This window comes from Lynx canadensis, chromosome B4 (assembly GCF_007474595.2).
Source record: "Lynx canadensis isolate LIC74 chromosome B4, mLynCan4.pri.v2, whole genome shotgun sequence".
Taxonomy (NCBI): Eukaryota; Metazoa; Chordata; class Mammalia; order Carnivora; family Felidae; genus Lynx; species Lynx canadensis.
This window is the reverse complement of record NC_044309.1, coordinates 39,140,993-39,153,712: the sequence shown is the minus strand read 5'-3', so window position 1 is coordinate 39,153,712 and position 12,720 is coordinate 39,140,993.

The following is a 12,720-nucleotide window of genomic DNA, read 5'->3' as shown; positions in this document are numbered from 1 at the left end:
TTCATATCCTCTGCCCCCCTCTCTCTCTGCCCCTGCCCTGCTCTCACACTCTCTCAACAATGAATAAACATTAAAAAAAAACTATAAATAAAAATTAAATTGACAAAGTGGGATATAGATATGGGGAGTTTAAAATCAGGAAGGTTGTATACAAATAAAGTTTGGGAGACAAACTCCAAACTCCGGTTCTTCCATGGAAAACTAAGGGATAGCATCTCACTTACACCCACAATCATGTGGCATGTTAGTGACAGTGCTGGGATTAAAGTAGCACCCTTCACTTTAAAAACTAAAGAGGTTAAGGGGTGCCTGGGTGGCCTAGTCTGTCAAGTGTCAGACCCTTTGTTTCAGTTCAGGTCGTGATCTCACAGTTCATGAGTCTGAGCCCCATGTCAGTCTCTGTGCTGACAGCATGGAGCCTGCTTGGGATTTCTCTTCCCCTCTCTCTCTTCCCCTCCCTGGATCACTCTCTCTCTCTGTCTCTCTGTCTCTCTCTCTCAAAAAAAATAAACATTAAAAAAGTAAATAAAACTAAAGTTAATACTTTGCATGGATCTTTTCATTTAAACTATATCGTTACATCGGGGCGCCTGGGTGGCGCAGTCGGTTAAGCGTCCAACTTCAGCCAGGTCACGATCTCGCGGTCCGTGAGTTCGAGCCCCGCGTCGGGCTCTGGGCTGATGGCTCGGAGCCTGTTTCCGATTCTGTGTCTCCCTCTCTCTCTGCCCCTCCCCCGTTCATGCTCTGTCTCTCTCTGTCCCAAAAATAAATAAAAACGTTGAAAAAAAAATTAAAAAAAAAAAATAAACTATATCATTACAATTTCCCTATTCTTGTTTCTTCTGTCAGTATTTTATTGTGTTTCACAAACTTATTCTGTTCTCTGAATGGCCTTAGATACTTATTGCTCATTTTAATTTTAATGATTTTCCCGACTTTGAAGTTTTGCACTGGGTACCTGGCTTTTTACCAGATCATAACTGCCTGTGACTTTTGCCTGTCCAAGTAGGTTTTCCTTTTGTCCTGTCACCCGTCCAAACTTCTCTGCCTTTTTAAAGGCAGAGAAATGTCATTATTTGACTTATTTGGCAGTTCTCTGGAAAAGCTGCAATCTCAGGGTTTGTCATTATCTGACCTGAGTCAGAGCTTGCTTTCTGTGAACAGCCTTATCGCCAGCATGTTCGTCCAAAACAATCAATTGCAGTCGTTTAACATTCCAACCACCTGAGGTGGCAATACCCATTGGGTTTAATAAGAGGCTGGCTGAAAAAAATTAAGGAACACTGGAACATGTGCTGTCCACAGGGGCTTTGAAAAGCTCTGATATGTTCTTGGGAATCTAAAAGGCTACATTCATGTGCATGGCTTTGCATGCGCCCAGGAAAGACCTGAGAAAGCCCTAATTACTTGCCACCAGCTGATCTTGAGCATCTGTGCAAACAGAAAGTGATAGCTAAGGTAGAGTGTTAAACTGCCTACCAGATTGTTGAAGGTATGCCCACACATACACTAGAGTCCCTTGGCAAAGGCTAAGAGACATATTGGTTCAAGGCATTTAAGGAAGTCTCCGTCCAATCATTATTTGACCATGAAGCAAGCTAAACAGACTTCCATGGTTGGGCATGACCAAGAATAGAGATTTTACAGAGTCAGGAAAATCACTAGGCAAACAAACAGCAACAAAAGCAATAAACCTGGTACCATGTGTATGTGAGTGGTGGTGGGAAGATCTGATTTGCAGAGTTGCTACCTTATATTATTTCAGATGTCTAGTTTTCAATAAAAAGTTATAAGACACACAGAAAAACAGGACAATACGACCAATACACAGGATAAAAAACAATCCATAGAAGCCATTCCCAAGACATCCCGGGTATTGCATTTATTAGACAAAGATATTAAATCAGTTATTTAAAGTATAAATAGGTTCAAAGCACTAAACTATCTCTAAAGAATTAGAGTATAAAAATAGAAAATATCGATAAAGATAAAAATTATTAAAAATATCCAAATATGGGGGCGACTGGGTGGCGCAGTCGGTTAAGCGACCAACATCAGCCAGGTCATGATCTCGCGGTCTGTGAGTTCGAGCCCCGCGTCAGGCTCTGGGCTGATGGCTCGGAGTCTGGAGCCTGTTTCCGATTCTGTGTCTCCCTCTCTCTCTGCCCCTCCCCCGTTCATGCTCTGTCTCTCTCTGTCCCAAAAATAAATAAAAAACGTTGAAAAAAAAATTTAAAAAAAAATCCAAATATGAATTCTGAAGTTGAAAACTATAACTAAATGAAAAATTAACTCAGTGGCTTCAACAACATATTTGAACTAACAGAAGAAAGAGTCAGCTAACTTGAAGATAAGTCAATTGAGATTACCCAGGCTGAGAAACAGAAAGAGGGATGAAGAAAAATGAGCATCTCAAAGACCTGTGGGGTATCACTAAGTATACAAACATACACATAGTGGGAGTTCCAGAAAGAGAAGAGAAAAAGGGGCAGAAAAAATATTTGAAGAAATAATAGCTGAACACTTCCCAAATTTATTTTAAAACATTAACCTATGCATTCAAGAAGCTCAAAAAACTCTAAATAGACTAAACTTAAGGGCAGTCACACCTACACACTTCGTCGTCAAGTTTTCAAAAGACAAAGAAGGAATTTGGAAAACAGCAAGAAAAAAGCAACTCATCCTATACAAAGGATCCTCAATAAATTTAACAGTTGACTACTTATCAGAAACTATGAAGGCCAGAAGCAGTGGGATAACATTTTCAGATAAACAAAAACTGAGAGAGTTTGCTGCTAGCAGACCTTCTTTACAAGAAATACTAAAGGGGCACCTGGGTATTAAGCATTTGACTCTTGGTTTTGGCTCAGGTCATGATCTCACGGTCTGTGAGTCCTCAAAAACCCTGTGGGGCTCCATGCTGATGGTACAGAGCCTGCTTGGGATTCTCTCTCTCCCTCTCACTCTGCCCCTTCCCTGCTGTGCTCTCTCATTCTCTCTCTCTCTCTCTGAAAATAAATAAACTTAAAAAAATACTAAAGGGAGGGGGCGCCTGGGTGGCACAGTCGGTTAAGCGTCCGACTTCAGCCAGGTCACGATCTCGCTGTCCGTGAGTTCGAGCCCTGCGTCAGGCTCTGGGCTGATGGCTCGGAGCCTGGAACCTGTTTCCGATTCTGTGTCTCCCTCTCTCTCTGCCCCTCCCCCGTTCATGCTCTGTCTCTCTCTGTCCCAAAATAATAAATAAATAAAAAAAAAACAAACAAACGTTGAAAAAAAAATACTAAAGGGAGTTCCTATGGTTTATTTTATGTATGTATGTATTTATAGAGAGAATGAGCAGGGGAGTGGAGTAAAGGGGGGGAGAGAGAGAGAGAGAGAGAGAGAGAGAGAGAGAGAGAGAATCGTAAGCAGGCTCTGCACTCAGTGTGGAGCTCCATATGGGACTCGATCCCACAAACCTTGGACCATAACCTGAGCAAAAATCAACAGTTGGACACTCAACCAACTGAGCCACGAGGCACCCCTAAAAGGAGTTCTTGTGGTTTAAATGAAAGGACACTAGATAGTAACTCAAATCCACCCAAATAAATAAAAAACACTGGTAAATGTAAACACAAAGGTAAATACAGAGATAATATAGATGTCAGTTTTTTTCTTTTTGATAATAATTTTCTTCTACCTAATTGAAAAACCAATTGCATAAAGCAATAATTATAAAACTGTGCTAATAGGTTTATAATGTATAAAGATGTAATTTGTATGACAATAAAAAAAAGAAGTGAAAAACAACAGTACTAAAATTTTGTGTACTATTGACATTTAGTTGATATTAATCAAAACCATATTGTTTTAAGGTAAAATATGAATTGTAATCCCCAAGACACCCACTAAGAAAAGAATTTTTTTTAAAAAGGAAATGAGGGGCACCTGGGTGGCTCAATCAGTTGAGCGTCCAACTCTTGATTTCAGCTCAGGTCATGATCTCACAGTTTCATATGTTCAAACCCCACATCGGGCTCTGCACTGACAGCATGGAGTCTGCTTGGGATTCTCCCTCTCTCTCTACCCCTCCCCCACTCATGCTCTCTCTGTCTCTCTCAAAAAAATAAACATAAAAAAATTTTTTTTTTAATTTTTTTTTTAACATTTATTTATTTTTGAGACAGAGAGAGACAGAGCATGAACAGGGGAGGGGCAGAGAGAGAGGGAGACACAGAATCGGAAGCAGGCTCCAGGCTCTGAGCCGTCAGCCCAGAGCCTGACGTGGGGCTCGAACTCACGGACCGCGAGATCGTGACCTGAGCTGAAGTTGGACGCTCAACCGACTGAGCCACCCAGGTGCCCCCCCCAAAAATTTTTTTTAATAAAAAGGAGAAGTGCCTGGGTGGCTCAGTTGGTTAAGTGTCTGACTTCAGCTCAGGTCAAGATCTCACAGCTCTTGAGTTTGAGCGCTGTGACCTAACAATTATAAACATAATATGCACCCAATATAAGAGCACGCAAAATTCATAGAAAAAAAATCTGTTTTGTATTGAGCAAAACCTACCCCCATTGCTTTTACTTGGTCTTATTTCTGCCATCTAGAGCCTCACACAAAGTAGATCTAATCCCTATGTGACTTGAGAGCTGTTCAGATATTTGAAGACAACTCTCATGTCTTTTCTCACTTAATTTTTTTAATATGACCCTCATCCTTTCTTCCTTCCTCCCTCCCTCCCTCCTTTCTTTCTTTCTTTCTTTCTTTCTTTCTTTCTTTCTTTCTTTCTTTCTTTCTTTCTTTCTTTCTTTCTTTCCTTCCAATTTGGTTATGTTCTATAATAAAGAAAGTTACTGCAGTGTTAAGAGTGGAACCTACTTTCATAGACTTGCAGAGTTGGAAGGAAACTAAAATTATTTTTTTCACAAACCTCTAATTTTATAGATGAGTAAATGGGAGCCCAAGCTGGTTAGATCCAATTGAACTGATTAATGGCAGACCAACATCCATAATCTAGACTTCCAAACAAATGCTTGTTGTAACATTTTCCTCGTATGATCCTTTTCCCCACTTTGGGTACTAAGAAGGGTTTCTGGCTTTGGATGAGTGAGCAGCTTTTCCACTTTCTTCAGTAGAATTTGGCATCCTTCATCTCAAATTTGCCATAGAAGAAAAAAAGCTAAAAGTAATGGAAGGAACTACACTGAGCACTAAGAAACATAGGTGCTCATGTTTTTTTGGTCACTAACCAACTTCTGAGATCTTGGTTAAGTCACTTCAAAAGTAATAAGGATTATTATCTGGGTGCCTGGGTGGCTCAGTCCGTTGGTCATCTGACTCTTGATTTCAGCTCAGGTCATGATCTCATTGTTGGTGGGATCAAGCCCCCTGTCAGACTCTACACTGACACAGCCCCAATCCTGCTTGAGATTCTCTCTCTCCCTCCCTCTCTACCCCTACCCTGCTGGCACACAGGCTTTTTCTCCCTCTCTCTCAAAAATAAATAAATAAACGTTAAAAAAAATTCTTATCTATTCAGTAACTACTGTTTACCAGGCACTGTGTTAGAAACTTTACCCACAAGCTTCTATATTTGTGTTCAAATGTGTCTCCTTTCTTGTCTATAAAATAAACAGGATGTATTACATGTTGCCCACTGACTCATCCAGTTCCAGAATTGAGTGATTGTGAGGGGCTATCTTTATTAGGATATTCTTATAGTTCCTGAGGCTCCACCTTATTTCCCTTGTTCCTATTTCTTAGCTGGCAGTGTGAGCTTGCTGTTGAATAATTGCTCCAGACATATCACTATAGTGAGTCCGTGGGCTGTGGCTTCTCACCCTCTACCTTCCCAAAGGGCTTTCCATTTTCTGTAGGAATTGACGTTACTCTTACTGGCCCATTTCAGCGTTTCCAGGGTTGTATTCTCTGCCCTTTTCTCTCTTTAGATTCTCCTCATAGGCCTTTGTTTCACTCTGATGACTTCTTACTTCACCTGAGGGCTCAGAGAAGTCAACTTGGAAAAAGGTCACTCAACTTATATCAAAGTCGCTGACTTGGCAGCTGCTGACATCATTGCCTTTGTTATTTCTATGATTCCTGTCTCTAAAAGTCCACTTGTTCTAACTTTTTCACACTTGTTTAAGACCTACCTCAAGCCCTGTCTTTTCTATCATCACCTCACTCTGGCCAAGTGCTCTGCCCTCTCAATTTACCCTGCATGTGTTGTCTGCACTACCCACACAGCAGGTGCCGCCTTGGGGCTTCTGCCTTGGGAGCCTCTATGGTCTAGTGGTTATGAATGTGGGGTCTGGAGTCAGTGAGCCAAAGGACGAATCTCAGCGCTACTACTTATTAGCTGTAAAACCTTGGGAAAATGACTTAACCTCTCTGGGCCTCAGTTTCCTCAACTGCAAACTGGAGATGCTAATAGCACATACCTCATAGGGTTTTTGTGAGGATATATGTGTAAAGACAAGTAGAGTGGTGCCTAACCCAGGAGAGAAGTACCCAATAAATTGATTCCATCTCCAGATCTGGGGATGAACCCTCATTGGCTTAAGCTGATCAACAGAATCCCATCTGTCTTGCCAAAGTGATTCAGTTAGGGATGGGTACATGAACTTGACTGGTCCAGAGGAACTTTCAGGACTGTAGTTTGATGATGTGGTCTCAAAATTGAGAGCAGAACAGCTGGAGCCATTTTTTTTCTGCTAGCAGGAAGCCAGCCCAAGAACAAAGCTGACACCTACAATACGGCAGAGCTAAGAAAGCCAAAGAGAACTGGAACCACAGTTCTGATCTCCTGAGGTGCCTCAACCTCTTGAATTTTCCATTGCTCCAGGCAATTAAAAAAGTTACTATTCAGGGGCGCCTAGGTGGCTCAGTCAGTTGAGTGTCTGACTTTGGCTCAGATCATGATCTCGCCCTTTGTGGGTTTGAGCCCCACATCAAGTTCTGTGCTGACAGCTCAGAGCCTGGAGCCTGCTTTGGATTCTGTGTCTCCCCCTCTCTCTGCCCCTCCCCTGCTTGTCCTCGGTCTCTCTCTCTCAAAAATAAAATAAACATTAAAAAATTTAGTATTCAAGATACTTTATTAGTTTCTTTAAAAAATCATTTGCAACTAAAAATATCTTAATTGATCATATTATTATTATTACCTTCCCATGCGTATTCAACCCTTTGTCATGAGATTATAATGTCATTTGGAACAGAAACTAACTTACTAAGCACCATGTTGCCGTGCCACTGGGCACGGTGCTGTCACATCACAGGTTCTCATTCACTTAGGATTTATGCCATGATATTTGCTCCCCCTGGTATTTCTGGACTTTGAGCATCTATGAGGCAGAAAGAGACAGTGGCCAGAGTCCCCAGCAGAATGATTCCCTGTTGCTTCTTCATCTTCTTACTGCACCATAATAATAAGAAAGTAAAATACTTCATAGATTAGCTAAAGCTAATCTTACTACACTCTAGGCATTATATACACAGAATGATCTTTTTTCCTCTCAGTCACCCATGGCTGCTTTTACTGATGCTTGGCGAGGTTATTTAAGCATGTAGTTCACACATTTTCTACATATCATCATTTGGGATCCTGCATTCAAGTGACTGTATCCACGTCTTTAAGTTCCCATTCCACCTCACAGAAAACAAAACTGGAAATCAGAGACAATACATAATGGGTGTGGCTTACATGTGAAAAATGATGTAGAGCTCTGTGTCAGATGCATACTGAAAAATGCTTACAACTGGGGCACCTGGCTGGCTTAGTCAGTAGAGCATGCAACTCTTGATCTCAAGGTCAGGAGTTCAAGCCGCATGCTGGGCGTGGAGCCTACTTCAAAAAAACATGAGCTTGGGGTGCCTGGGTGGCTCAGTCAGTTAAGCATCCGACTTTGGCTCAGGTCATGATCTTACTGTTTGTGAGTTTGAGCCCTGTGTCGGACTCTGTGCTGACAGCTCAGAGCCTGGAGCCTGCTTTGGATTCTGTGTCTCCTCTCTCTGCCCCTCCCCCACTTGTGCTCGCGGCTCTCTCTCTCTCTCAAAAATAAATAAATGTAAAAAATATTTAAAAAAATGAACTTGGGACTGATATCAAGAGATGGATAAATAAATGCACATTAACTTCAAAGAAATATCCAAGGTACATATGATTCATTTTTTAAAAATAATTTCTTCCAACATTTTCAGATAACCCATCACGTGCTCAATCACATCAGAGATCTTTACTTTTGGGTATATTTTTCTTTTGAATAAGAGTTTAAAAATCTAAATAGGTCCATGCCAAACATATTATTTTGTAACTTGATTTTTTTTTTTGTAATTAACAATAATCTCAGGAGTCTTTCTATGCCAGTACATACAGATGTACTTCATTCATTATAAATGGTTTTCAATAGCAAGAATGTATCAGAATATAACCACTTCTTACAATTAATAAGCATTTGAGAACTCCCTCACCAATTTTTTGCTTTTATAAAAAATGTTCCATCCAGCATCATTGTACTTTGCTTCTTTATTCGTTCAGGTATCCATGGGAGGAGAAAAATCTTGGGGTCTTGATGTTATAAATTAAGTGGCCTGAGATAGAAAATGAACATCTTGGGGTAAAGGTGGCTCCATTGGTTCAGCACCCAACTCTTGATTTTGGCTTAGGTCATGTTCTCATGTTCCTGAGATCGATCCCCATCTGACTCTGCTGAGAGCTCTGAGCCTGCTTGGGATTCTCTCCTCTCCCTCTCTCTCCCTGCCCCTCCCTCTCTTGGGCTCTCTGTCACTCTCTCTCTCTGTGACAAAATAAATAAATAAATAAACATTTAAAAAAAAAGAAAATGAACATCTTGAGGTTCCTATCTTCAGCAACCTTATAGTCTATAGGGGACCAGACACATGCATACATAATTTTCACATTAATATAAGGGAGAGGGAGATGGGGTCACCTCAATGTTATGGGAGTGCAGGAAAACAGAAAGTAAAAGGTTTGGTCAGGTGGTTGAATGACAAGGCGGCATGGAGGAGGTGGCCCTGAAGTCTGGGTTTGGAGGATAGGAAGGTTCTGAGGTTTGGTCTGCTTGTCTTCCTATCATCGCCTGGCAATGTGCCTGTTATTTGTCTGGACTCTTTGTTCAACCATCTGGTTGGATGAACAGTGACAGAGATGGAAGGGAAAGGTGCTCTGGAGAAAGGAGACAAAGCTCAGGAACAAAAGTGGGAACATGCATGGTGTGCTCAGAGGGCAAAGAACAGGCTGCCGTGGCTGGAGCACCTAGAGTTTCGATTGCCTCAGGGGAGCGAGGGGCTGGACAGAAGTCAGGAGTTATCAAGGGCATGGACTAAAAAGCAGCTGGGAAAGGGGCGCCTGGGTGGCTCAGTCAGCTGAGCATCAGACTTTGGCTCAGGTCATGATCTTATGGTCCGTGAGTTCAAGCCCCGCATCAGGCTCTATGCTGATAGCTCAGTTCCTGGAGCCTGCTTCAGATTCTGTGTCTCCCTCTCTGTCCCTCTGCCCCTCCCCTGCACATGTTCTGTCTCTCACTGTCTCAAAAATAAATATAAACATTAAAAAAATTATTTTTAAAAAAAGCACCCAAGAAGAACTTAAGTTTTCCTGGAGGAAATTTTTCTTCAGGGTGTGGGATGAAGGTTGGATAGAGAATTTCAGGACAGAGGAGACAGCTCTCTGATCGGGATGATAGGAGCCAGAGAGACGGATCGCTGTCATTAAAAGTAGCCCTGCAGCTCCAGGTTTTACTGAGTCTGTTACTATGACTATGCTTCACTTTTGGGGGGTTGTTTCTGCTCTGAATTTAAATGAAATAGCTATGTGGAAGAAAAACTGCAAACTTCTAGAAAATAAAAAAACCTACCTACTTTCAGCTGCCACTGTGTCCACATCCATAAAAATCCCCTCCACTCCCCATGGATTTCAACATGCAGTTTATCTCATTAGTTCCATAAAACATCAGATGCAACGTTAATGGCCTCACCCCAAAAAGATAACTGGACAGCCCTCAAACATTCAGCAGCATTCCAAATAACCTTTTGCTGGAGCCGGCCTTCTACGGGGCCGTGTGGATGTCAGACACACACAACGTGAGTCACGCTGACATAGCTGAGATGCCTGGGTTGCGATGGCATCTCAGGGGTACCAATCACAGGCCAGAGAGAAGCCATTGGCTGGAAGAAACAATGCCAGAGTGTTCACATCAATGCAGAAGGAGAACTGGCAATAATGACTGCAGCCAGAGGAAGATGAGGACCCCGAAGCAGGGTGGTCACATGTTGGGGACGCCGGCCCCACTGGGCAGATGCATTCCAGAGGCTCAGGCCATGGTCACACGCCCTCCTTATTCTGGACTTACACCCAGAAAAATGAAGAAGGCACAGATTTTCCCCCAAACGACTTCCTGAACAGAATGCCCTCCCGTCTTCTGGGGTTCAGAAATCCAGGGTTGATACCAATAGCCCAAATCTAGTAAGCCATTACATCTATCAGGCACAGTGTTAAGGCATCTGGCAGGTAACCCATTTAATTAACTCACAACTCCGGAGTGAGATGATTTTCACAACTCCCGTTTTATGAAGGAGGGAACCGAGGCTAAGAAGGATTAAAAATTTACCCAAATCCCACAGTCAGTCTCTGGCAGAGGCGCCACTCGAACCACAGTCTTTCAAAAGCCAAGGCCTGGGCTTCTGACCGCTGCGCTCGCAGCCACGTGGCCAGTGCGTGGCATCTGCACCACCCACAGCAGCTGCCCTCCCAGATGGCGGAGCTCTGAGCATTGGGCAAGCAAGACAAATTCTAAGAGGGATTCTTTTTACACTCCTGGTCTCCTGGGGGTCCAGCAGGCACGTTTAAGGGTGCCGTTCACTCTGCACTGCTTTATTTCAGTGCCGAGCTGTTCGAGTCGCCAGAGGAGGCACGGTGGGAGCAGGGGGAGGGGGTGAGGGCGTGCCGGGTGGACCTGGATGTGGCAGCTCTCAGGAGGGGCTGCAGACTGCAGACAGTGTGGCCGGCTCCCGGATTTGCAAGGCCAACTTGCGAGATTCTTCCGTCTCCAGCAAGTTTGCTCATTACTTTTCTGGCCTGGGTCTGTCTTCATTTGTTTTCCTTCTTTTTTTTGTTTTCTTAATTTTTTGGATGTTTTTATTTATTTTTGAAATAAAAATGGGAAAGCACGAACCAGGGAGGGGCAGAGAGAGGGAGACAGGGGCTCTGTGCTAACAGCAGAGAGCCCGATTTGGGGCTCAAACTCACAAACTGTGAGATCCTGACCTGAGCTGAAGTCAGATGCTTAGCCAACTGAGCCACCCAGACACCCTGTTTTCTTTCTTTCTTTAAAGATTTTTTTCCCTTTATGGTGTAAACCTTTTTCTGGCATTGTGTATGCCAAGTACTGGTGCTAAATCATTCACATTAAACCCTCCGTAGGCAGCGTCTCGTTTGGTCCTGTAATAGTAGAATGAAGTAGGTACTGTTATTATTCCCATTTTCAAATGATGAAGAAACTGACCCTCAGAGAGGTTAAGTGATATCTCCAATGCCTGCCTGATTCCGTGCCCTGCACCCTTAACCTTGATGACGATGTGCTGACGATGAGTTGTGCCCTCACACTGTACAAGGCACTATTTCAAGTACTTGTCTCGTGGTAACTCATTCAGCCCTCAATCACTGTAATAGGGACCACTATCATCTCTGTCCAATAAATGGGGAAACTGGGCACAGAAATTTGCCTACCCTCACCCAGCCTAGAAGTGGCAGAGCTGGCTGGCATTCTATTTGACTGCTTATATTCTGTGATAAAATAGGAAGACATCCCCTGGTTTTTGTTTGGCTTTCCACTTGAAATCTCTGGTGATAGCTTGGACGGGGAAGCCAAGGTGCTGAGAACAGAGTCTCTAGGCTGGACTGGAAGAGGGTGCCAGTGACGCTGCATCCCTGCAGCCCTGGGATGGGGGCAGCAGAGACAGCAGCCACAAGCTGGGGGCCCTGCCAGGAAAGGCCACAAAGCCCACTGGTGGGTTGGCACCCCTGTGCTGGGTGGTGCACAGGGACGAGTCGTGGCTTCTAGAAGGCCATGAACGTGGCTTCTAGAAGGCCAAAGAACATGGTCTTTGGGAGAGGAGGGAACCCAAGGGAAGGGCTGGCGTGACCTCAGCATTCAGATCTGAGAAGGGCTGCCCTGTGGGATAGGGGATGTAGGTAGCAGCCCTCCCAAGAGCCAGGCGAGAAGAAGTAGGTTTCTGTTTAGACGACAGCGAAGACGTTTCAGGAAGAAAGCAGGATACATCCCCAACGGGCCACAGAGCCTGTGCCCAGAGGAGGGGCTTGTAAGAGAGAGGAGATGGTCCACCCTGAAGCTAATCTCTTCATTATCTCTGCCCCTAACCTTCTGAAACCCTATCCATTTTTGGAGTTTTGACTCCACTGTCATTTCCTCCACACAGCCCACCCTGACCACTCCCCACACACTTGTAGAACTCAGTTTCATTCAGGGGACAGAAAGACTAAGTATTCTGAGGTCTAGGCTAGTCCATGTTCATTCAGAGCAGGGGTCCCTCCCCAGTGGGCTGGGACCAGTCATTCAGGTGACTGATGCTTCAGACACTCTGGAATCCAGCCCAGTCACTCCTGGGACCTCTTCTCCCAATAAGCCCATTCTCACGGCAAATATGCCCTCTCTGCTGTTCATTTGGGCTTGGACGTTGGATGCCTGTCACCTCTCTGGGGTGGTGTC